Source organism: Parasteatoda tepidariorum, chromosome 7 (genome assembly GCF_982258835.1).
Source record: "Parasteatoda tepidariorum strain Cologne lab strain chromosome 7, Ptep-v5.0, whole genome shotgun sequence".
NCBI lineage: Eukaryota > Metazoa > Arthropoda > Arachnida > Araneae > Theridiidae > Parasteatoda > Parasteatoda tepidariorum.
In genome coordinates, this window is record NC_141761.1 from 66511657 (window position 1) to 66538806 (window position 27150).

Sequence of the window (27150 nt, forward strand, 5' to 3'; positions counted from 1 at the left end):
GCATCACGCCAATTATTTATTATTATTATTGTTACTTTAGCATTAAATATAAATTAAATTTGCTCCTTACTAAATTGACCAGACTGAAGTGACAGTTAAAATGTCCAATCACACCTAATTTTAAAGCTATCTGACCCTTTTTAGAGCCTACGGTCGTTTTTAAGTAAAATTTAAAACAAACAATAAACTCAGAAAACTTATCGGCTCAACATGAACTTATCAGAAAAATATTTTTTAATTATAAAGTGATGAAATGATTCCTCTTCTCATTATTCTTTGTTTTTAATTTTTATTTATTTATTTATTTTCTTTTTAGATTTATTTAATAATTACACGAAACGTTCGGTTGATTATGTAACCTTTTTATTTTCTTCTCGTAAATTGCTTTTCGTAATATTAAGAAAAAAGTTTTTTCAATTCCTTTATTTATGTTCAGAAAATATTTCAACAAATACAAGACTTCCTTTTAATCTTGAAATATTCCATAGTATTGGACATATCATTTACGTTGAACTATAGAAAAAAAACAATTTTAAGGAATAGAAAATCTAGTGATTGTCTGAAATTAAATTATTTAAATGACTGACTGCCTTATAGAAAAATTTTTAACTATGAATGTCACATGTAAGCACTGAAAACAGTGCTCATTGTTTAAAATTTTTTAAAACATTTAGACAAGTCTAACAAAGCAAAATCTTTTTTAGTGATACGCATTTGAGATAATTAGTCATAAATGTGTGTTTTTTAAATGACCAATGGATATATTTAAAAGTTTAATGGCTATTGAAAGAGAGACTATGTAAAATATTTGATTAAAATTACCTCGATTTGGAGCTCCTCTGACCCAATCAATTTTTTCCTTATTGAAACTACATTGCGCTTCGTAAAATGGGTTAAAGAACTCCATCATATAAATCTGCTTAACTAAATAAATCAAAAGAGTCAGTATTATTTCATGATAAATTATTGTTTAAAAATCGAGGCTTTGAAAAATTAAATTTACTTACATATAATAGCACTACTACATAAGTATTTCAAAATCTTAGCGCTACTGTACTTTGACAATCTAAGCAATAAAAACAAGTTATTTCAGCAATAAAAATAAAGTTGTTAATAATATAGCCCATCTGTAGGTCACAGTTAAAGTTTAAAGCTATCTGGAATTTATTTTGCCACTAGAATCGTAAAAACCCTTATGTGACATTGTTTCTTCTCCTATTGACGAATAGTATAAGATGATTAGTAGTATTTTTAACGTATGTAATTCCATATATATTTATCAGTTAAGAGATTGAAGATTATTTTTGTATTTTGTTTATAATATCTCATATACAATCACTAAAACAACATAAATATTAAGATACGATTAAGAGAATACCGTTCTGCGGTAATCATTTGTTTTTATGAACTTAACTATGAAATATTAGTTAATCTTGGGTAAAAAAAAAATAAACCAGTTTTTCGAGTTAATTTTTTACTAGATCGTAGAGAAACTATTTAAATTAATTTATTATTCATGTTTACATCCTTGTAGTAAATGAAAGTGGGTTGCAAGATAGGTTTTTAAATGACTTCATTAAAGAAAGTTAACACAATTTGAAAACTAAACTACCTTTAAAAACTTGTTTTAAAGTGTATCTCTTTGTGTGGAAAAAAAACAATGCAATTTCTCGTAAGCTAAGAATTAAAAATTCTATGTAGTTTTTAAGAAAATTAAACTTTATTGATATTATGAACTATAATAATTTTAAAATAAACAGATTTGCGTTTAAGTAAGATTATTCCAAACATCAAAACTATTAACGTTTTGAAAATCGTTTCAGGTATACAAAATTATTTTCTCAATTTCTTTCAGAGTTGCAGTCTTTGTTTCTGCAGTTTTTTTGCAGATTTTTTAAATTTAATTGCTTTATTTTTTCAATCAAAACTCAAATTAAAAATTATTTTGGGATATTTTTAAAGGGATATTTTTAGATATTTTTTTTTTGTTTTACAATTTTTAACAGAATTTTTTTAAATCTATTTATTTATATTTTTCAATCAGAACTCAAATTAAAAATTATTTTGGGCTATTTTTCAAAGTATATCACATTCTGTTTGCTATTAAATGTTTTATTCTCCACTTTTAAAATAAAAATTACGATAAATCACGTTTTTTTTATTTCGTAACACGTTCCAGTAAAAATGGATTTTACGGTTAAAAGTAATAGGAACCCTCAGTGCCGGTACTTTTTTACAGTAATTTGATCCGGAATGTCTTGCATTATATGCTTAGAAAATTTTGTTAAGCTTACTATTATATCGATACCGCCAAACTGTATTTTGTTTTGGTGAGACCCTAAATAATGCATTAAAAATTTGGTAAAAATTTAATGAAATCGATATAATAAAAATGATGCAATGTAATAATGTATAGAAAAAAATGTAAAATAAAAACGTTGTTAAATCTAACTAAAAAAACTGTCTTGCATTTTTATTAGCAACAAAAGAAAATAATAAAAACTGTTTTTTTTTTTTTTTTTTTTTTTTTTTTTTTTTTTATACTGACAAATGATAATACCGCCCCCGAAACATTTTACAGGAATAAATTAATTTAAAAATCAATGCATGTATGCATCCTAAATTCGCCATTCTTATTTTATATTTTATCTTATTTTATCTTTTATTTACTTATTACATTTTTTTATTCTTATTTTGTGAAAGATTAAAATATATTCGTTTTTTTAAAAAAAATTTAATTCAAGGATATGCAGCTTGGAGAACATCAAATCACTGAAAGTTAATATTGAAAATCGAGAAAAGTAGAAAGGTATTATGTATAAGTTTATGTTGTCTGTAATCAAAGTTATGTAGTCTGTAATAAATTATGTAGTCTGTTAATCAAACCTACACACAGCACATTATTTTGATACTATCGAACAAGGCTTAATACAGTAGAAGCGGAGATAGAAATTCAATGTTATAAAAATGTTCTATAGATATTAAATATTAAATTTTATTATCCTTATTACACAACGAAAAATATTCATACATTTTGAAACGACGAACTTTTCTCTAGATGTAGTGCAGCATTGAAGACAACAAATTGACGACATCTTATAATTGATTGCAAACCAACTATTGGCGATATCAAGAGTATGCCAAAATTGGCGTTTTCGAAAGTGACAATAATTCACGAATTTTGAGAATGGCTTACCATTTTGTTATTGCTAGTGTTTATACATTAACTACTACTTCTAATGTGTGTGTGAACGTTTAATTTGTTAAGTATTAATGAAGCGTTGTTTAACAAAAATTTTAAGACTGTTCAACTCCAAATCTTAAGAGATATTGCACTTCAGTTTCTGCTGTTTATACATGGCATTTTCTCAACCATACACAAAAAGAACTGTATTTTTTTTTCATTTGTACTTACATTTAACAGGCATACATACAGTTTTCGTAATTCGTAAGAATTTATTGTGTTCATAGATTCTGTAACCAGTGGTTGCTCTAGTAATGTTTACTAGAGCTCAAAATTCAGGATAGTTTGTTGGTCTTAGACCACTAAAATTTGGCTGAATCGCTATAAAATAATTATCAGTGGTCTCCCGAACCAGCGATGTTAATGGATGGTAAACTTTTTTTCCTGTGTCATTATCCCAAAATTGCACATTTCGCTACAATTATGACATTACACTTTCTTCACATTGTAATTTTCTTTCAAATTCACTTTATTGTATTAACTTATATGTCTCTATTAGATTTTTAAAAAAATCTAATAGAGCCATATAAACGGACCAGTGACTAAATTTTTTTGATTTCTACTTTTTATAGAAGACACTAAATATGATTCTTTATAAACTGTATGTCAATAAAGGTTAGAAGAGGCACTATTTTCGAAATTAGCATTCCGTCTCATTTTTACTATTTCAACTTTTTGTGCTCAATTGTTTCACTTTTAATGCAAATACCTAATCAATGATTTATTGCTGTTCAAATTTGAGTTCGCTTGTACAGTGTCAATAAATAAGCTTATTAAAAAAATGTGTACTATCATCTAATTCACGTGAATTAATATTTAAAACACACATTATTTGAAATGATATCACACACTAATGAAATAGAGTAATAAAGGAAAACAATTTGTGGCTATATTAGTTTAAATTCATCATGAATAAATAATTATAATACGAATATCAGCTTAAAAGTTTAATTTATTCGCAAACAAATTTGAAGACCAAATTTTAATAAGTCATGGCATGCTTTGTGACAATTTTACCCAACTACAAAACCAACTTAAAACTGAAATTATTATTTTACTCGTATTTCTTTTAGATTATACTTGTTCTAAAATGTTTCTACACTATAACAAATTCCGGGATTGAATTACGGAAAAAAGAACCGGCACTCAGGGTCAGGGCCGTTTTATCCATTAGGCACTGTAGGCAACTGCCTAGGGGCCCCGCCACGTTCAGGGGCCCTTTGCTACAGAGAAAAAAATTGACAATGTTTCTTAAAAACTGTAAAAATTTATTTCGAAATTTCAATGACGATTGTCTTGCTCTGTACATTACATCGACGCTATTTTAGTACATTTCTGAACGCATTCCAAATTAGATATTAATATTATGGTAGTTAGTTCATATATAACACAGTAATATAATCGCAAGCAATTTTATCGCGGTAATTTTAACGCCGACTAATCAGATGACTATACAGCAAGAGCAGCTTTTTTAACAAAACACGCTTGAAAAACGCGCAAAATTCTACGTTGTGAATGCACACTTACTGTTCTGGTACCTACCATAAGTATGTATATTCTATGGCCAAGCAACCAAAGAGTATGTAAAAATAAGGTTGGCAGTACTGGTTCTTTCCCCGATCCGCTAAATACATACGTTGTATTGTGTCATAGACAACATTTTTGAAACATTTTTAATGTAATCGTTGAATTTTCACTTCTTGCAATTTGTTTGCGAGTTTTACGGCTGTGAATGAAAAGAGAGTTTTACAGTTTGAGTTTCAAAAGTAAAATGTAGTAAGCAATGTAGTAAGTAAATGTACCTATGTAGTAAAAAACAGCGTAATTATGAATAAAGTGTTGTGTTAGCGAAAAAATTAGGAAGTTAGAAGACGGTAGGGGGGGGGCCCGAGACGAGCATTGCCTAGGGGCCGCGACATGCATAAGCCGGCCCTGCTCAGGGTACCGGTCTATTTTACCGGAACATGTTTCGAAACAAAAATTCTGATTTACCGTAATTTTTACAGTAATAATTACTGTAAAATCACTGACTTACTCTAATTAAAAAAATATCACTGAAAAAAATTATGGTATAATATTTTACGGTAACAATGGAATATACGGATAGTGCACCCAAAGTACCGGTACTTCATATGGTAATTTGATTCGGAATTTTTTACAGTGTAGAAATAATGATTTCGAATCATGAACTCATGAAGAAGAAATAAAATGTTAAAAGTCAGTTGAAAACGATGGAAATCAAATACAAGTAAAATTATTTATATTTTTCAAATGTAATTAAATGTTAACTTGTTTCAAATATAATTATATTTATGTTTTCCAAGTAAAGTCAGTTATGTTTACGCATTTTTAATAAAATTGATATACGAAGGTCAAATTTAAATGGATATTACGGATGTACCGGTAGTCGTAATTTGATACGGAATATTTTACGGTGAAGAAATAATGATTTCAAATCATGAACTCATGAAGAAGAAATAAAATGTTGAAAGTTAATCTAAAACGATAGAAATCTAAAACAAGTAAAATCATTTATGTTTTTCAAATATAATTAAATGTTAATGTTTTTTAAATATATTCGAGTCGATGCATTTTTCTTTTCTTTTAAATTGATTTTCCTCGGTAAAGATTGGCAATGATTTGCCTATTATCATTGCCCAACATCACACTAAGATAAATGAATTCATTCTCTTTTCATTTGGCGAAGCCTTATTATTTTAGCACCGAAATTTTGCCAAAAGGCAATGGTCAACTTCACTAAAACATTCGGGTTCAACAGCACTCTAAAGCATTTTTTTTTTTTTTTCCTTTTCATCTCCTCCATCATCTTTTCTTTCAGATAATAGTTTTTAATCCTTCGGCGGTTTGCGCAAGAACTGTCCTCTTCAGAAACTTGTTCCTTTTTAGTAAGTAGAACGCATCTGCCCCTGGTAGCAGGTTACGCTTCTTAAAAAGAACGTTTGTTTTTGCTCGTTGGTCACTTTTACGTTGATGAATTTTCATTTCAAGGTCGTCCGGAACATGTTTCAATTAGGTTGTGATTGTATGTGTGATATGAGTGGGCTTGTTTTTAATCACGATGTTGGCGTTAATTTACTCGCTGCATGTAAATTTCGGCAGCAAAAACACATTCATTATTGCGCAACCTTATTATTTGTTAATTAGCAATTAATATGATGAATGCGAGGAGAAAAAAAAAATTCTTGTAAAATTACCGTACATGTATTGTAATGACGTTCCTGTTTTTTTTTTTTTTTTTAATTATAATAATAATTCCGGTAATAAAACCAAAATATACGGTATTCAAAACCATTCATTTGGTAATTTTTAAGTTTATATGGTAACGGTTTACCGGAAATTCTGGTTTTCAAAATTATAGTTCTTATTACCACACATTTAGTAAAAATACAAAACTGAAAAATAAATTTAAATTTATGCCATTCTCCAATTATATCACGATATAATTCTCTTAGGTATCCGTTCTCTTAGGTATCGTTCGTTAGGCTCAGTTTGGTACCGTTCTCTTAGGTATCATGATATATCATAATCAAATTTCACAATTTTACGACCCAACAACATGGTAATTAAACCATATTTTATTTTTCATTTCACCAAGAGTCATTACCAAAGCGCTTTCGGTACAAATTGATGTGCTCCTTGGTGTTTCCGTAGAGTCAGAAACACTGAAAATTCCAGTAGTTTTTTTTTTACTCAGTGTGCTTTTCCTAGTTCTTATCCGTAGTAAGATACTCATTAAGAGACTCATGTTTGATTATTTTCCTAACAACCATTTGGGTAATCAAAAATCTAAATATAAAATTAAAAAAGATAGATAATAGCGAGAAAATACATTTTTATGTCAGATTCGTCAGATTTTGTGATATGAAATACCTCGAACGCTAATTCATTTGCATATTTAAGGTTTCTTTAACTTCTCTCGTTTTATTTTGTTACGTTTCGTTCTTATGTTCCTTTAAATTCTTTTTTTGATGGTTATTTTACTTTATGCTGTGCTTTTGTGCTATTTATTTTATTTTAATTTATTAATATTATTATTATTTTATTTTGTGTATTATATTTTTTTCTATACTTAAAAACTAAGAAATAAAGCCATGGTACTTCATGCAGTCTAAAAAAATTTACAAATTAAAGTCATATATTTAACTTTCAGGTTTTAATCAAAACTTCAAAGAAATAACACGTAAACTATAGCTATTTTTTTTCCTTCGTAAAACCAAATTGGCGGCTTGAATTAATCCTACTTTTTGGCGGCTTCTTTAAATCTTTGAAGAAGATTTTTCCTTATATAGAAGAGATTAGGCGCACTAAAAATATCGCAAACAGATTAATCCTCTTCCTAACGCAAACAAACAACAGTATCCACAGCTTCCAAGCTTAAATCTTGGAAGAAAACAGCCAGCTGTATTCAGAATCCAGACGAAGAGAGAAAATTTCACTATCAACTTTACACCCTTGTAATAAAATACCGTTTTTTCCCGTCTTATCTAACAGGTCTTAAGAAAACTTCCTGGTATCTTTTTGCACCCACCCAGTATTCTAGAACTGTACAAAAAATCATCATAACTATCTACTGTTTCGTCCTGCAAAAAATGCTAATATGATAACCATCAACTGAAAGCAAGTGCCTGCTGTTTATTAAGTCCCTCTGAGAGGGGGGAATTGACGACAAAGGGGGGTGGGAGTTTGTCTCCAGCAAAAATCCTGTCAAGACCTTATCTCGTCCTCAGCCTGACGAGTTGAGGGAAAATGTATTAGGCAGGGTAAGTTCAGGAGATTAGAGAATCTTTTACCATTGCGACAGTTGCTTTAAGAAGTTATTAATGAGCTAGAATAAACGATTGATTATGACTTGGCTATCTTGGTTATTTTGAAATGCCAATGATAAAAGCAAGAAACGTGCTTTTATCACTTCAGTTATTTTAAGGGAAATCAGGAAAAAGATATAATTTTGTGGTATTTCGTTATATGGGCACATAATCTCCATAAGTATGGAAGAATAATCTTATAAAAATAGGCAAATAATGAGGACGGTACAGGGTGTTAGCCGTTTTTTGGAAACAGATACATAAAATATTCATTAAATGGAATTGATTTGGTGATATGCAATTCTACTCGCATAAATCTGAGGAAAAAAAAGCAATAAAAAGAATGTGCTAACATATATATCACTGTTGCTGATATAAACTGGTTTATTGATTCCAAATTTTTAATTGATTGTGACATTAAAAAAATGTTATACATATGTGCAATAAAAATCCTCCATTCATTTTATTTAAACTGCTATAAATATAAGAAAAGCAATATTTTTTGCGTTTTATTTTTAAAATTGTATTTATTTTATGCAATTTTTAATTTTAAAGTACACCGTAAAAAATTGCGTATCAAATTACGGTATAATGTACCAGCACTTTGGGTGCATCATCTGAATATCTATGTATTTTTAACGTAAAATATTGTATCGTAATTTTTTTTGTGTTATTTATTTAATTAGAGTGATACTGTGATTTTACGGTAATTGTTTCTGTAAAAACACGGTGAGTTAATTTTTTTGTCCTTCATATTTCGGTGAAAATGAAGTTTACGGTCAGTGCCGTTACTTTTTACCACAATTTGAGCCGAATTTGTTTACAGTGTACTCATTTTTAAAACTTAATATGAAAGGAAAATATGATGAGATGAATACATTTTTAATTTCAAGCATCTAGATGTTTACAAACTCCGTGACGCTTTTCTTTTAAACGCAAGCAGATATTTTATCACAAAAATAAAATAAATATTAAATAAATTGATGGAGATAACGTTATTTCGATTGCTTGTTTACTATAGGATATTTTTCATTTATTTTTTCAACAGTTGTTCAAAAAATAATATTTTTATCTTTCATTCAAATCCGAAATGATTACCGATAATACTCATATTCATTAACTATATTTACTATTTTTTGATCAATTATTACAATTGTCATTTTTTTATCAAGATTAAAAATCCCTAATGAGGTAGTGAGTAGATTGTTATACGACGTGTTTTTCAAAGTAAAATTTCATCTATTTTTTTTCCATTTTCTCTAATTGGAATTTGTTTCGGTTTAATTTCTTATACCTACCTGTTTATAAACTTTAATTCTAAACAACTTCTATTTAAAAGAATAGTTAACGAAATTAATTTGAAATAATTACGCAAAATAAAAAATAAGGTATTTAAGATTATTATTCGTTCTATAAACTACAGTTATAGAAGCAAAATTAACATGAATTTTAAATTTCTAGCACTTGGCCACGGAATATGTTGTTTTGTTTTAAAAAAATCCCAATATGATATACTATTGACTGTTTAAATGATTTAAAGAAATTATCATGCGAAGTTTCAGCTTAAAATTAATGAAGGAAGTATTTATATTTTTCTTAAATTGAATTTCGAATTACTCTCATAAAATGAAAATAATTAGTAACATATAATAACAATAACATAACATAATAATTAATAACATAACATAAAATAATTAGTTAAAAAACCTGTAGCTCATTATTCTAAATTATTAAAACTTAAATATTATCAAGTAATATTGACTTATTATTAATAATAATACCGTTATAAATAAGCAGATGTGGAAACGTATCTTTATAGTACAACAAAATTTTGAATTTTTTTAGTTAATAAAGCTTTTAAATCAATTACAAAACTTCATCTTATTTCTAACTGTAACATTTTACTCAAAATATAATTTGCTCAAACTGGTTCTTCAATTCTTGATAAATTGATCTTTAAAAAATATTTTTCAATAGTTATCCTTCCTAATAACGGTTAATAAACTCAATTTTAATTATTTCGAGCAATATAATTAGAGCCCAAAAATATTTTAAAATTTTGATTTAGACAATTTAAATTTCATTAATTCAGTTTAATTTTTTTTTCTCAAATTTTAAGCATTTGCTTTTATGCGAAATCCATTATGAACGCACGTTTTGCAATTGCTGTGAAAAAAATTTATTTTATTATCTGTCGGCTTATTTATTTAATATCCGTTAGGATATTTCTGAAATAGATTTCTGAATAATGAAAAATTCAGTTACCAATTTAAACTACTAAATAAATAAAATAAAAAAAATATGAATGGAAAATTGATGTGATGACCATGATCGACCCCATTTCGTTCCGCGAAGAATAATTTAACATCTCTGTCTATACATTGCCGATAGAGCAAATTTATATAAACTTTAAATGGATAATTATGTATCAATGAGATTTTTTTGAATCAAATATTGATTTACTATTACAGTTTTGTCATCATATAATAGAAAAATAACAGTGATTATAATATTTTAATAAGAAAAAGTGGATTCCAACATTAATGCTACTGAAAAGCGTCGCCGTGTGGGAATTAAACAATGATTGTTGCACAATACACATATAATTAATTTATTTAAATTATATAAAACTATTTTAGCCACCCGGGAAACTATGCTTTCTGGTCTAGACTGATTTAAAGCAAAAAAATAAAATGTAATTAAAGCTTAAGATAAACTCTACTCCCTGAAGAATATTTACAGCATCGAAAACAACCCTTTAGGTTCCGAAAACGAGCAGTCTCTCGAATGGATACGAACAAGATGTTACGTCACGTTGGCATGGCGACGTAGTAGTTAAAGTCTTTGTGGGACTGTTGCCAATTTTTCTATTTTAAAACTGGAACTTCTGGGAAAAATGACTAAATGTTTGTTTGCAGAGTTGATTAAATGTATTTTAAACAACTTATCATGAAATAATGAATTGTTTTTAACTTCTAAACACATTATTCTTTTTTTGAACTCAAGTCTGGACAAAATTTACATAAGCAATTCATTTTTACTTTCGCAATAAACATAAGAAATAAGGCTAAATATAACAATGGATGCAAGCAATTTAATATTGCTCTATGAAACTAGTTAACTCACACTGTAGAATTATTTGCATTCTTTTCTAAAACTTGATAAGCTTTATAATACACTGTAAAACATTCAGGATCAAATTACGGTATAAAGCACCGACACTTTGGCTGCAACACCGTAAAATCCATTTTTACCGTATAATATTATACCGTAATTTTTACAGTAATATTTATTAAATTAGCGTGATACAGTGATTTTACGGTAATCATTACTGTAAAAATTACCGTTTATCAGATTCTTTGTTCCGTAACATGCTTTGGTAAAAATGGATTTTACGGTAAAAAGTACCGGCACCCTGAGTGCCGATACTTTTCCGTAATTTCATCAGAATTTGTTGCCATGTAGAATATAAAATAAATGAAAAATATTAGTGTTTAATCAAGTAATTTTATACCACATTTTAGTGTTTATTTTCTTTAAGAAAACGTAAAGTTTTTTTTTCTTTTTTTTTTTTTTTTTGATTAAAATATGATGCATTATAATGTCATGAATATAACTTAGAAATTAAGCTTAGTATTTTTCTCACTATATAATTATTTTTTTTCGTAGTAGCAAAAATTAAAAATTTAATGTTTCTTGAAAAATTCAAGAGAATTCGAGTATAATTTTTTAATCCAGCTACAAAAATGAAAAATATAGTTTTGGAAGGAAGGGAGAAACGCGTTTTGTTTCTTTATGATATGAAATATAATCATAATTAATCTCAACACTTTTCTAAGAATTAGTAAGCAATGCCTTTTATTCTATAAAAATCAAAAATTGCGATTTGAAATATTTCCAATTTTTTTTCCTTCAATAAGCCGATTTCTAATGAATCTGGTTTTAAGAAAATGCTCAAGTCTCTTAACTTGGAAAACATTAAATTATAAATTAGCTAAATAAAACTCAATAAAATTAATCGGTGTGAAAAACCGTTTGAACGAAAAAAAATATTGATATCATTTCAGAATGTTTCAAAAATTATAGCATTTCTGTAGCAATTAAAGAAAAGAGCAGATTTCTTTATTTACTAAATTTTTATTTACAAATAATAATACCTCAAACGTAATGGCATTTGTTAATTACTTACAAATTATCATAATATACCAATGTTCAATTAACACGAGGACCTAATTGTGAATCAAGAAAATGTGGTAACCTTGAAATGCTTCGTGATTCCATTTTGCAAAACTGAAGCTGATTTGATTGCTGAGTAAATAAATAGTGATCAGTGTGAAAGATGCTTCAAAATTTGACCCAGAACGCAAGATTAAAAATTCAAATTAAATAAGGTAGGAAGGTCGACCAAACTATTCGTAAGGCCGGACTGATCAAGGAACATCCTCAACCTCAAGGCAAAAACTTCCGTCAAGTAACAAACACTTCCCACTCCAATCTTAGAAATTAATACCATTTTGATTAATGGACACTAAGAATGTATGGGTATTGTTTATGTTCGGAATTATCAATATAAAAAACGGGACGAACTGGTTTCTATAGAGCATTCTTCATCAAAAACCCTTCTAAGACCTTTAGCGTGAGAGGTATTTATGATATATTCCTTTCGAAGTTCATTGCTTTATCAACCTTATATCATAGATTATGTTGGCACCAGGAAAAAAGTGCTTTTTTTTATTGTGAGTTCGTATAAACAACTGAAGTATGTTACTTTTGGTTCTATCTGAGTTCCATTTATGCTTGTTAGGTTTACTATAAAAAAAAGTTAATGGTATAGATTTTTGGCATTTTTATAGATGTATATGTAGCAGGCTAATGGAAAATCAGAATCCTTGTAAAAACAGCTGCCTGCACTTTGCTATGGAGACAGGTTGATTGGAAAAGTTTCCAGTCTTTTCTTATCAAACTTCTTATCAAACTAGCCCATATTGGACTTGCTGCGGTGAGCCAATAGCACCGTTAATATATCATTCTTGATATATCACCATTAACCTGATTTATTTTAAACAGTAAGAAATAAGCCCAGAGTAGTAAAGGTTTATTGTAAATAGCCTTATTAAAAAGGTATTGTCATAAGTCTAAACAAATTTAATCTGCTTGAGAAATTTTTTTCTCATTTCCAAATTGGCCTAATGGTACATACTTTCCTAATTATCCTGGCGCATTGCGAAATGTCAGCGACATGTGCAAGTGCAGAATGCCAGAATTTTTATTTTGACGACTGATGCATTTATTTTAATAACTTAGCATTAGTTAAGTGCTTACTTTCAGACATATTAAAAATTAAATGCAGAACTTACATGCTACCATATAGCTAAGGCAATATATTCGTATATTTCTTTTCGTTAAATTGAGCTGAAATTTAAAAAAAAGGCTTTTTTTCTGGTAGTTTTTTTCTGATTGACAGGTGACAGTTTTCTTATCATACAAATCTAGAAATTTCTGCTAAACACTTCTTTAGTTATAGAAGAACTGCATTGAAGTGTCGAATATAATCCAAATCAACAAAGAACTGTTTTATAAAGAGCAAAACCATTTTTTTAACCTTTAAAGAGTGAAAAGGATCAGTCTAGTTGTCAGGATAAACGAAATTACTTCGAGCTAAACTTCTAGTAAAAATATAATATATTTTATTTTGATGGTTTTAATCTCTATCATTTCATGAAAATATGATCAACACATTATATAGAAATGCTGAGAACTTATAGCATTACTTAAAAGACTAAACTTAATAAAGGGGATCATCACCATTTTGAATTGGTAAAACTGATATTTTGTAATTTCATTACTTTTGGAGAAATTCTGTTTGAAGAAGAACAAAGTCTTTTTTTCCTACCATCAAACTTTCAGAAGATTTAAAGCTGTAAAATTGATTCATCAAACTTTTGCCAGAAAGATTTAAAGCTGTAAAATTGTAATTTTTTATTTTCATTAATGAGTGTTCAAATATGGAAAGGACCTAGATTGTAGAATGTAGAACAACTTTAAATGGGAAAAGGGGCACACTTACATATTAAAAGTGTACACAAGAGATTAGAGGGTCTGGGTTGAATGATGACGAGAGATGAGAAGTTATAGAACTCATGTTCATGAGAAAACAAAGCAGAATCGGGCCCAAACAAAACAAAACAAAATCGGATTGGTTAAATCACTTGATCCAAAAATAGACTCCGTTTAACCGCAATTAAGTCTGCTTCGGCAAGACACGTGACTATTTGTTGGTTTGTTTCTGTTTAACAATTCTTTATCAACACTATTTTATATACACTACGTAGTATTTTAAAGCTGAAGTAGAAAAATATTTATATCCATTAATTTTCTTCTTTCGCGGCAAAACAACAAATTTAATTCTTTATTTTACATTTGTATATCTTACTCCCTCAGGAGAGTTCATGTCTAATGTGTACTGTAGTACTGTGAACAAAGACAGACTGCCACAGATAACTTTTACTGAATTAGATAAATTTTAACTATTTTTAAACTCTGTTGTAACTTATTGTGGGAAAAGGAATATCATTAATTAAAATACAAAGAGAGACACATCTATATTTAATCTTAAAATATTTCCTGCCTAATCCATACTGTAACATACTGTACATACTGTATATACCATCCATACTGTACATACTGTAACTCACATCGAATTATGGTAAAAAGTACTGGCACTTTGGGAGTATCATCCGTAAAGTCCATGAAACCGTAAAATGCATTTTTAACTTAAAATATTAAACCGTAATTTTTACAGGAATATTTATTTAAATAAAGTGTCTCGGTGATTTTCCGTAAATTATTGTTGTAAAATTTAAAGTATATCAGATTTTTTGTTCCGTAACATGTTCCAGTAAAAATGTATTTGACGGTAAAAAGTTCCGGTGAAAATAATTTGACAGTGCATTTTATACACATTATTTTTAAAACAAAATTAAATAACTTTCTGATTGTTGAGGTTGTTATTTTACCTCAGCAGAAAACGAAATGGCTTCAGAAGCTTGTAATTAAAGAGAATTACAAAGATAGATTCATTTATTTTATCCATTATCTTGCAAATGAATGGTTCATCCAGGAATGCAGGTCGGACGAAGAAATCATAACCAGTCCATCCTCTGTCTCCTTTTTCTGAGGGGGGGGGGGATAGAGGGAGGGAATTCTCGACACTAACGACAACCTCTTCAATCTTCAATCATAATTTCGTTCGGAAGAATGTAATGGAACAACCTAATTAAAGAATTTTTTTTGCTCCAGGAATTTAAGTATCTTAAATTCTTTTAATTCGAAGAATGATTGAAATAAGTACATGATAATTCTTATTGTATTTTCGATTAAATAAAAACATTTACACTGAACATTAAGAAAAATATTCATTCGAAGTATAAGAAAAGATTTATTTTAAATATGTATTTCTATACCACGGACTATAATACAGATTTACAAACTATCTATCTATTTACATTTGAGCTATAAAATTAAATTTAAAATTTTGCACTAACTATTATTAAACTGTGAATTATTAAAGAAACCTTAAAGTGACTGAACCCGAAATACACTTCAATCCAAAATCCCTCACATTCTATTAAAAAGTTTTCGATATTTCTTAGTAAAAAAAAAAAATCTCTTTTTTGCGCAAACATTATCAATATTACGTCAAAATAGAATAAAGTACTTTAATCAGCATTAAAAGATTACAAAAATGCTCAGTTTATAAAATTATTCACTCAAAAACTGTGTTATGATTAGTAATTGTGTACTGCGATAATATTTTTGAATAAAATTAATCTTATTAAGTCTGTAGTGACTATAAAAGTTACGTTAAATTTCAAATTTTCGACATTAATCTTAAAGAAAATGTAAGCATGTACATTTACTATTTTACAAACAAAAGGAAAAGGTGTACAAAAGCTTTCTTCAAATAAGATAAAATTAAAATATATTTCTTTAAATATTGTTCGGTAATTCGAACAACGGGAATATTTACATTTAAAACCTTATTCGGAGAATTAGGATGGACAAGTATGCGGAAACAATTTTTTTTCAATATCATATTGAGAAGCCTTCGGAAACATTTAAAAAGATCATCCCTGTGAATGTAATTGTTGCTGCCATTTTTGTCTTTATTGTGACTCCGACATTTAATTTTAAAAGATTAGTGGAAAAAACTACTTACAAGCCTTTCTAGAGACTCTTTGTCATTTTTTGCTTATTTCTATGCGATTATATCAAGAACAATGATCAGATTTTTACTATAACTTCTCTAAAAGTGATTAGTTCTAAAAATAAGTTTTTTCTGCTACATTAAAATAAAATTATTGAATAAAGATAGGGAAGGTTGAATTAATGAATTTCGAAATTTTTTTCATACTATGTACTTTTGTAAAAACATACAATTTTCTTACCAGTTTCAAATTTTTTATGTTAGACTTTAGTTTTATTATACATGAAAAGTATTTCCGCCATATTTTTATTTACTTCTGCTTATTTATTTCTCTCGTATATTAAATTCTAGTATAAAAACAGAAAACCAAACAAAAAATTGCATTACTAGCATTTTCGGAATATTTTCTTGAGGTTAAAGGAAGTAATGGTGCCAGTCATCTATACAAATATACATTTTTATTAATCATTGACTTAAATTAAGAACGCAATAAAAAATGGTGAGAAATTAGAATAGTCAAAATCAATCGGACTTTATTTTGCAAAATGTAGGTACTTTAGTCTTCATTATTACACGACAGAAGTCATTAACTTGAAGAATTGAAAATCTAAGCATTATAGGACAAAAATAAAACAAATAACCAAGCAATTAAAACTAACTTCATAAATTCAATTAAAAATTATAAAGTGAAACGATATCAATCAATCTAAACAGAGTTCAATCAATCTAAACAAAGTTTTTTGCTTTAGTGTGGTGCTAAGACCGTTTGAGACAGTGGTTGTCATTTTGCCACGCCTTTAAAAAAAAAAAAAAAAACTTTTCATTTTTTGTTTTTTTTTTCTTTAATATGATTTAACAATAGAGTGGAAACTCTATATATTTGCATGAGGTATAACCGTAGAATGTCAACTATATATTTCTACTGCTTCAACTAACAGTTTCCTTTAGGTTTTGCTAGAATATTTAGGTTTTGCTGTTGTGCCAGGAGAAACTTTTAGAAAAGCATCCTGAATAGTCAGAGTGGATCGTCCTTAAATATTTTAGTTCATAATTCGTAAAAACTACCAACAAGCAGAAAATAAATAAATTTACAGATAAAATTATAACCATTATAAATTTATTAATTTTATGTTGATGGCAACCGAAGATTTCTGTATCTTCTTTGTTAGTTAAGGTACCCATGCTGCGAATACTATTGATCAAATGATAACCTATATTATTAGTTCCATTGAGCAATGCTAGAGTTACAATTTTTAGTCTTCATTTTTTTCCAACCTCTGATTTTTATTTTTTTATTTTCGCTTTTCATCCCAGCAGTCACACGCCCCGGAGCATTTTGTTCAAGCAACATTACTGTAAACCAAAAATTTGAACATGAATGCATAGAAGAAAGAAGAAAAAAACGAAGAAAAGAAAAGTAATGTTTAAAGTGAGTATTGGGGAAAACGAAAATTTGCTAAATTCAAGGTCAAAGGTGCAGAAACCCGCATGTTTGAATGACTTCTAATTCCTACCTTTGCTTCAGATAATGATCCATTCTGATTTTTCGCATCGGCAACTCATCATTCACAAACCACAACGCTCTCTCACTGCCTTTGCCTATGCTTCTCGAAATCGTCTTATTTGGCGAAATTAAAAATGTAAACATTATTTATTTTTAGCAAACAAGAAATTTCCAAACAATTATTTTTTTTTTTAAATTTTACTTTGGTTAATCAGTTAAATTGAAATTTTTTTTTTCTAGCCATCATATTAATTTGATAAATGTTTGTTCAAATATATTTTTTAATGACATTTTTGTTTCCTGGTATGAATTTTCATGTGCTATGGAAAAAAGATGTTTTACTAAATTTTATCGGTTTTCGTTTCTTTACTATTAATTAGACCAGGAATTCTCCAATTTGTTCCAGATTTTATAAAACTGTTCTATAAATAGAAACGTTGAAACTATTGCTTTAAGCACGAAGAAAGTTTTAAAAAAATTCTAAGTTTTAAATACATTTTTTCAAAAACTATTGGAAATAATAATAGGAAATTCTCTCAGGTTGCATATTATGAATTCATATACACGTACCTATAGTTCAACATTTCAAATATTTGTTTCAATAAGTTCTGAAAACTGTTCTGATGATAACAATTTCAAGATTATTATTATATATTTGTAGACAAGATACAAAAATAATACATATAACCTTGATTGCTATTAAAAACGCAGCAATTTATATTTTGTTTAAATAACTAAAAGAATCATATAACACATCGTAAAAACACATTTAGGGCTTTTAGTCCTTGAAAAGAAATGTTAGTTCAACAATCATATCGATGAAACATTTGTTCAGTCAAGAAATTTATGGACTTAATTTTTTTTAAAAACACCTAACGGTAATTTATTAATTATTACATTTTCAAGTTTACTATAAAGTTTCAAAACTGAAAATGCGTAGATTATTTTATGCATTTTCAGTTATGAATGTAATGTTTATAAATTTTCATTTAAAATCAGCTAAAGTTTATTTAAAATACTGTTCTTGTTTTGACTTATTTTAATTATTATTATTGTGTTATGAGTCGTATCACGCATCACTATACTTTTTTAAGTAACTAACTATTGGGAGTTCTAAGATCATTTTTTTTATGGTTTCGGAAAAAAATTGTATTTAACGATTTTTTTAGTTTATTTTATTATTAGGGGAAATTAAGACTGAATATAAAATTTATAATGGTTTATATTATCAATAGCTAATGAAACGAAAAGTGTACTTAAATCATTCTAATGAAATTAGGATTAGTGTATTATATAACAAAATAAAAACAAAATTTTTTGATTCCAAAATCCAAAGTCTTACCCTTCTTATTTGTACCTGACGCTAATTTTAAAAGCATATTTTTTCTTGTAATCTTTTGCTTGCATTGTATCGCTATGTTAATAATAAAATGTTAAAAATAAAACTAGAACTGGGGAATCAGTAATTTGAATGTGTTATACCGAACTTTTCTGAGAGCTAGACATCCATCCAACATCGACTTATATTCGATAAAAAAGTTTTACCAACTCCTCGATAAAAAATTATTATTAAGTATATTTTAATAATAAATTATGTATTTCTATTTTTTATGAATAATAAGAGTGTATGTTATTTCTATTAAAATCACACTTTGTATTATGACAAATTATTTGAAAAATTCATTTTAAAGAATACATTTTCGCAAAACGTTTATATTATGTTAGTAAAACATTAATATTTCAAACACACATTTCCAAATATGTATTCCTCTCATCACAAGAATATTTTTTTCGGAATGTTCATGAACTAGGAGCTTAACTGATACATTAAATTCATTTGCATAACTTTTTATTAAACATTTCAACTTATCTAAAAAAATGTGTGTATGAAATTCAGTAGCATTCCTCAAAAGCATTCAATAGCATAGTAAGTGTGTGATAAGTTATAATTCAAATAATTATTTTAATATTCATTTCAGCAGAACTTTTCTATAGATTATAAATATTTTTGTATTATATAAATAGTTATAAATATTTTTTTCTACATCAAAAATGTATTTTCTCCTATTTGATATGTACCTAATTTTTAACTTACTGAAATCGGGTAGATTTTTCTACCACCGATTCCTGTAAAATTTTCGTTCTCTTCAAATCTTTTCACTTACTGAAATCGGGTAGGTTTTTCTACCACCAATTGCTGCAAAATTTTCGCTCTCTTCAAATCTTTTAGCTTACCGATATCGGGCAGATTTATCTACCACCGATTTCTGCACAATTTTCCTTCTCTTCAATTTTCTTAACTCACCCAAATCGAGTACATTTTTCTACCACCGATTCCTGCAAAATTTTCCTTCTCTCCAAATATCTGCTCCAAAACTGAAAAAAAAAAACTACATCTTTTTTATTAGTCCCTGCGAAAAAAAAATTTTTTTTTTTTTATCCCCACCAAATGTAAAAGGTGAAAACAGTATAATTCACTCTCAATGTTAATTACCGAATTGTCCATTAGAGACATTATCACAGATACAGAAACAAAAATATTGTTTATTAGCAATAAATTATACGTAACAGATCCGGTGTAAGAGAAGGTTCGACTCATAATTATACTGTTACATATTTATGAGCATCGCCGGAAATGTTGTTGTTTCGCGAAAAATCTTGGTTTTTCCTGCCGCGGCTGCAACTGTCATTATATAAACTAGGCACACTATTATTGCCAAGCCCTGAAGTGAAATTGTTGGTTGGCTAAATAAAAATTCGAAGGTCGGAAATATCGTTAGAATGTATGTATTTAGGTCATTTTTTGATTGTATCAAATTTCATTAAGAATAATTATATTGTAATAGGTATGTATTCATATAAATTTTTATTACACGATTAAAAAATCAATGCCACAAAAAATTTTCTAAAATGTGCGTGCTATAAACAAACCACATGCGGCCATCATCGAGGTCATTTTGTTTGGCGCCTCCAAATGATTAAAACTTGCAAATAAATATTTAATTTAATATATATTGCGCAATTAAACAATTAATAAAGTAAATATTTGCTTTAATGTCACTTGATTATACGTATTTGTTTTCCATTAATCTTAAATATCAATTTGAACAATGGTACCTTTATAAAAAACTGACATTAGGTTGAGAAAAGCTTATGCGTTTTTAATTGTTTCCGACAATTATAAATTACCCTGAATTTTTATCAACTATCAGATGCAAGATAATTTTGACCAGTTAGAACTGTTTTCTAGGAATATCATCATTCTTGCTTCGTGTATGATAATTAAATAAAAAAAAATTTAATGCACTGATCATATTCAAATTACTAACTTTTTTTTCGTAATAATTACTTTGTTTCCGTTAAAATAATCAAAAATAATCTCGCATATTTCTTACTTTAACTCTTATATTAATTGTTTTAACTTACGTAAAGCTAAGTTAATTTTAAAGTAAATTTGAGTTACAAAGTTATGTCTTTCTCAAGTTGCACCTAAAGTATCACTAGTCAAAATCTCTCGATTTAAAATACTTTCAAAAATACTTGTTTTTTGCCTAAGTACAAAATAAAAAATTTTCAAAAATATATTAGTAATTGCTTATAAAGCTACATTTTAATATAATTTCAAGAATTCTGTCAATTTTTTGTTGTGCTATGTTGGAAAAATATATAAAAATTCGGTATTTTTCGGTTAGCGTGGCACAAGTAAATTGAAATATTTTTTTTATTTTGTATCTTTTTATTTATTTTATTTTATTTTGGAACCTCAATTTTGTCTTGTGTTAAATAAATAATAAACTTATACATGAATTAGTTGAATCGACTTCTGTCCAACTAACCGAAATGTACCAATAATTCTTGGCGATTTACTTGGCGACCTTTTCAATGCAGGCAACCCTACCAATGACTACTTTCTCAAATTGGTTCTCGTCAAATTGTTTCTACATCTCGTTTTCTCAGTCCATTTCTACTCCCTTTCTTTTTATCTTTTATTTTCTACTTTTCCTTACTATATCATTTAGAAGAAAATTATTGCTCTAGTGAGTTTTTTTTTAATTTTTTTTTTAGCATTTTTATTTCTTTTGCCTCAGTCCCTGCCAAACAGGTGAACATATATATATTTTTTAAAAAAATATTAGACCAATTTACTATGGTTTAAAATGGCATTAGTGATACCAATTGATTATTTACAATTGTTTCGAGATAGAAATATTTCTTTCGATATTTATAAATAATGAATTTAATATCCAAAAATAATATGCATAAAAATGGTCAAAAAGGCGAATTAAATTGTGAAAGTCACTTTTTTTGCAAAACACTAATGCATAAATGAGAATAATTGTAAACATAAATTATAGTGTGAAATTTACCTTCTAGATTTCTGTTCAATAAAAAATAATTAAAAGCACTCTAAAGTGGGAATTAATTTGTTAAAATCGCTTTTATAGGAGTCAGTTTTGTTTATTAGATAAGTTATAATATCCTTAGTATAAAATTGGTTTTTAAAAAAATCCTATTTCATAATATAGTACTTAGAATATGTTTAAATGAAAAATTAAACTTTCATTTCTGGAATTCCTTGCAAATAATTAAAAATAATCTTTAATTAAATTTTAAGTCAAGAGTTAAAATCGTTAATTGCGATTTAATAATGAAAGTTGAAAGCAGCTATTTATATTCTAGCTAAATGCTTCCTTTTCATTCAGGGGATTAAAAAAAGTGTAAAAGATCAATAAATCTGTATAAATTAACGCTACGTAATCATGCACAAATTTTGCCAAAAAAAAAATAAATAAATACGTCACTGCTTACGTACCTTACATTTAATGCAAATATATAATTTTAAACAATAATATCTTGCTATAAGAATTATCAGGGCTCTAGAGTAACACCTTTTTGAGAAGGGAAGGCCTCTGCAAGGATCAATTTAGTAGTGCGAGTAATGAATTTAGACTACGCAGTGGAAGATTAATAAGACATATGTCCCTACGTTCGAGTTACTAAATTGCCAGTGGAGGGAAAATACGAAAGATGTCACTACCTTTACACTGCTAAATAACAAAATTTCTTGTCTGCCATGACCTGTGGGGAGGCCTTCTCCCTTCTATTAGGTGTTATTTGACAAATTGCTTAATATTTAAAGATATTTTTAAACTTTGTAAAAAGATTTCTCCTTTCTGAAGAAAAACATTATAATCAATTAATGTTTCGGAGTTATTGTAAATTTCCCGAGCCCAAATAACGCAGCGTTGGAATAAATATTTAACTATTAAAGTATTCGAACATAAACGCTTTTCATTTTCACAAGACTGCTGCTTTATATTAATAACTGCGCTATTTTCATAATCAGCATAGATAGCATTGGTGCAAGTGATTGTCATGAACAAACAACAGCCATGGAAATTGCACATTATTTGTTAAGTAGCGTTATTTAATTTTTCGACAGAAAATTTGAAGAACATCAACTAGTTACTTTTACTTTTTAATATTATTCTTTGCCTTTATTCGTGACTTAATATCATTAGATGAAGCAAAGCACATTTTCAGAATTTCAACACTTAAAAAAATCAATTCATTCAACAACAGAAAAATAGTAATAAATAAATAAATGAATGAATGAATGAATAAAAATAAAAACTATCTATGAATAAAATTAATCCTCTCCTCTTTTTCTTTCTGGTGGCAGCTACGAAATTTTTAGAAATAAAGAGATAATACATCATTGGAGAGTAAAATAATCATTGAGATTGAGATTTATAATACCTACAATTAGTCATGACACCTTCGAAAATCATGGCTAGACGAAAAACTTTCTTTAAATATTTGTTTTGATTGTTGCTGTATTACAGTGGCGTCCGACTACTGCCACCTTCTAATTCAAAATTTCAGTTATCACCCACTTTACTTAGCAGAAGCAGAAGACGGGATTAAACTTAGCATCTTTAAATAATAATTTACTTTATAATGATTTATTTAATTTTATTTATTATAATCGGAGTTGAACGATTCTGAGTTAACGAATATCTCTATAATATACAGTTCGATGCATACATTTTAATTAATTTTTTAAGCTGTTATAGTTTATTTATTTTGAAAATTATTTCGAATTTCGAATAAAATTTGACTGCCGACTATAATTTAATTTTGTTTTATATTTATTTATTTACTTGAAATCATACGTTCAATTCTCGTATAATATCATTATTTTTATATTTGGAATACCTGTAGCATACTGTTTAGTATTTTAAAACAACAAATTAAAAAATGATATTTTATTCGCTTCTATTAATAAGAAAAATATTTTTGTGAAATTAATCTCATTTTCTATGGAGAAATTGCTCCTCTATTTTTTTCTTAATATTTTTAAATAGGTCATGATACGCGATTCATAGTGCTGCCATCTATCATTATTTCTTGCAATTAGAGACATTTATTCTAATATTTTTTTGTGATTAATTTTTTTCTTTTCTTGCACGCAGAATTTTCGAATTCAAAAGTTAAATAAATAAGAAAAAAATAATAGCAAGTTTAATATTTATATTTTTAGATAAACGTGAAGGATCTTTAAGATAATTTTGATGAGTGAAAATGGCGGTGTTAGAGAATTTTATTTTATCTTTTACTTTGTTATCTTGTTACTTTGTTAAGTTTCTTTCCTACAAGAAAATGTTTAATATATGCCTTCCAATTTTAATTGCTCCCTATAAAACTGCACAACATATTCAAGATTTTCACTGATTATGAAACATTTCTGATTTTATTTTTTTGTTAAAATATATTTTTATCATCTTGCATTAGAAAGTTCTACACCCTAATCTAATTAATTGTATAAAATTCTGTGAAATTATTTATAAGTAAAATAATTGTAAGCATTTTTAAACAAATTTTGAAACGTTTGTTACTATTTTAATCATTGTTTAGTTTTTTTATATGAGTTTAATTGTTGTGTCTTAGTTACAAATTTGATCGTAAGATGGCAGCATGAAAGTTGCAAGTCAGTGACTCGGGGAGTACATTTTGACAATGATTAACGATAGAATGGCAAACGAGATATATAATTCTCAGTTCGAGGTTACGCAACAGCAATTAAGATCATTAAAGCAAGCAAGCCTTCTTTATATTATCTAACTTAGTTTGAGAGTAATTACGATCACTAAAAGTGACATATAATTTTTGTAGCAATATTTATTTAAAAAAGACTGCTAATGACTTACTGTGGAAAGTTGTCTCACATAATAATTTGCGCGGGATGCAAATTTAGCGCTTATTTGATTAACTTTGATCTTGTTCATCCGATCGCAAAATGTAACCCTCTAAGTAGGGTTAATATAGCAAACAGACTAAGCCGGGAATTTTGTTGTAGTTAATCAAGATTAATTACTGATCTTAAAGTGGCAATCAAAATAATACATACAAATTTTAGGGAGAAAAATATCTTCCTAAATTACTCTTTAAAGTTCATTATAGGGAAAATAAGATTGCCAAAAAGAATCCGTTACACTTTCTTAGGATTAAATTGTAATAATTGACATGATTAGTTTCAATAATGTCACAATATCGCAAAGAACTATTTCTTATTATAATCATAAAAATATATAGACATAAGTGGAGATAGCAAGACTTATTTGACTTTATTGCATACGAGAAAGTCTCTTGCTTGCTCTAAAGAGGCCAACGAGTAAATGACTTTTTACTGTCGGAACTATTTTTAGAGAATGGTCAAAGTTACCCCAAAGGCTTAAATAAACCTAATTGATTATACTCTTCATTTCTGTTTAGCTTTGTATAAATGTTTGTTCTGTTTCTAAACAAATTTCAATGTTTGGTTATACAGCTGTATTTTGAATGCTTGATAGAAACACAGAAGACTAATGAGAAAATTGATCATTATTGTGAATCAACTAATAGCTCAATTAATCTGATTCACTATAATTCTCTAATTAAAGCTCTGGTTTAATACAAATCTAATAGCAACATTGAGTACTGATTGAGTAAATATTCGTTGCAACATCCATGCAGAGACTTTTATTCTTGCTGTAAGGTCTCATTGTGCGACGGATGCGAATTAGTATGTTTAAAATGCTAATCATGACGAACAACGAATTCAATAAACAAATAACAATTAATTGTAATAAGCAAATAACAAACAATTAGCATTAAAAAGTAACAAATTATATTTCGAATACATAGGTCAACAATTATATATTTCCAAAGAAACGAAACATTACTTAAGAAATAAATGTATACCAAAAATATAATAAATGGTTGCTATTCACGATAGAATCCAATAACGAACAATGTGAATGGCGAAAGTGTTTTCGCGAATGGCGTTACTCAAATTCGCCAAGGTGCCAACACTTACCTTTCTACAAGCATGATATAATGTTTACTGAAATTAAATGCAATTAACTTGAAATGTCTATAAACTAAAAATAAAAAGATTACGAATTCTAATATTATTTTCTTATTATGTTTTCTACATTTTAAACATATATGTTATTATTTCTCTTAACGCATAGTCTAATCAACAAATCATTGTGTGTCGTAAAATTGATAATTATCATAAAGAAAAAATTTATGTCGAATGCGATGACAATTATTATTTTTTGTAATTCATTTAAAGTCTCTGTAAATAATTATGTTATGGTTATAAGATTAGAAAAGTATGATGGGAAAAAATGTCGGGAAATTTTGAAAATTTCGTGGGAACACAAGGGAAAAAATATGCATTGAAGTACTTGACATAGCATAAATAATAATTTAAAAAAAGAATATAAAAAAGCCAAATATATTGCTTCATTCTATTTTTCGTAATAATTAATTTTTATTTCAAATGAACAGAGTTTTAATACAAAATTTTATACAGTGTTGAATTATTCTACTTTATGCTTCGTTGAGCATCAAATATTTATTTGCCACCATTAAAATATTAAACTTATTATTTTAACGTTAATTATAACTAAACGTTAATTAAACTGAAGGACAGGATAAGGATTATCTCTAAACTATTTTTTCCATTTATTTTCCTTTTTCTTTTTCTTTTTTATTTTAATTTTTATTTTTAATATATTTTTTTGGTTTATTCTCCTAAAACTTTTATCAATTTCATCATTTATCATCAATTTTATCATTTTTTTTAATACTTCAAAAACATACTAATTGCTGTTAAAGGCAAATGAGAGATTAAAAGCCAGACAAACATTTTGCGTAATTCATAGCATTTCGAAAAATTTAGATAAAACTTTACGAAATATTAGATTATATTATATTAGATTTTATTAGATTATTATTATATTAGATTTTATTAGATTATAATATTAGATTTTATTAGATTATTATTATATTAGATTTTATTCGATTATTATTATATTAG

At 27.4% G+C, this 27150-nt stretch overlaps 1 protein-coding gene across 2 annotated transcripts in view; it reads left to right on the forward strand.

The window, feature by feature from the left end:
- LOC107452295 (uncharacterized) overlaps positions 1 to 27150 on the forward strand; it is a 47159-nt gene that overhangs the window by 12248 nt on the left and 7761 nt on the right. The window contains exon 1 of one of the 2 annotated variants that reach the window (XM_087167962.1): positions 13084 to 17705. The exons of the other annotated variant lie outside the window; for it this stretch is intronic. The gene's annotated coding sequence lies outside the window, so the exon portion shown is untranslated. Of the gene's footprint in view, positions 1 to 13083; positions 17706 to 27150 lie in introns of those variants that run through there. 2 annotated transcript variants of the gene reach the window in all.